We start from the raw sequence: 365 nt of genomic DNA, 5'->3' as shown, positions 1-365 counted from the left end.
TATATATATATATATATATATATATATATATATATATATATATATATAAATAATACCGCAACAGAAATAACTTCGGTATTCAGTCTTAGCCTGAGCACAGACTTTTGCATAACGCATAATGCATAATACATAAGGAAATCAATCAGAGTCATTCATTTCTATCCTGGAGAGGGAAATAAAGATCTCTGATTGGTTGATTCCTTTATGCGTTATGCGTTATGCAAAAGTCTGTGCTCAGGCCCTTAGCTTTATACGGACTTTATAGAAATATTATACTAAGAATCATTGATAATTACTTATTTTTCAGTATTTTTAATACTGAAAATAAGTAATTATCAATGATTCTTAGTATGATATTTCTATAA

Source organism: Odontomachus brunneus, unplaced genomic scaffold (genome assembly GCF_010583005.1).
Source record: "Odontomachus brunneus isolate Ranch 3 - 2012 unplaced genomic scaffold, Obru_v1 Obru_scaffold_077, whole genome shotgun sequence".
Taxonomy (NCBI): Eukaryota; Metazoa; Arthropoda; class Insecta; order Hymenoptera; family Formicidae; genus Odontomachus; species Odontomachus brunneus.
This window is presented reverse-complemented; position numbering follows the sequence as displayed.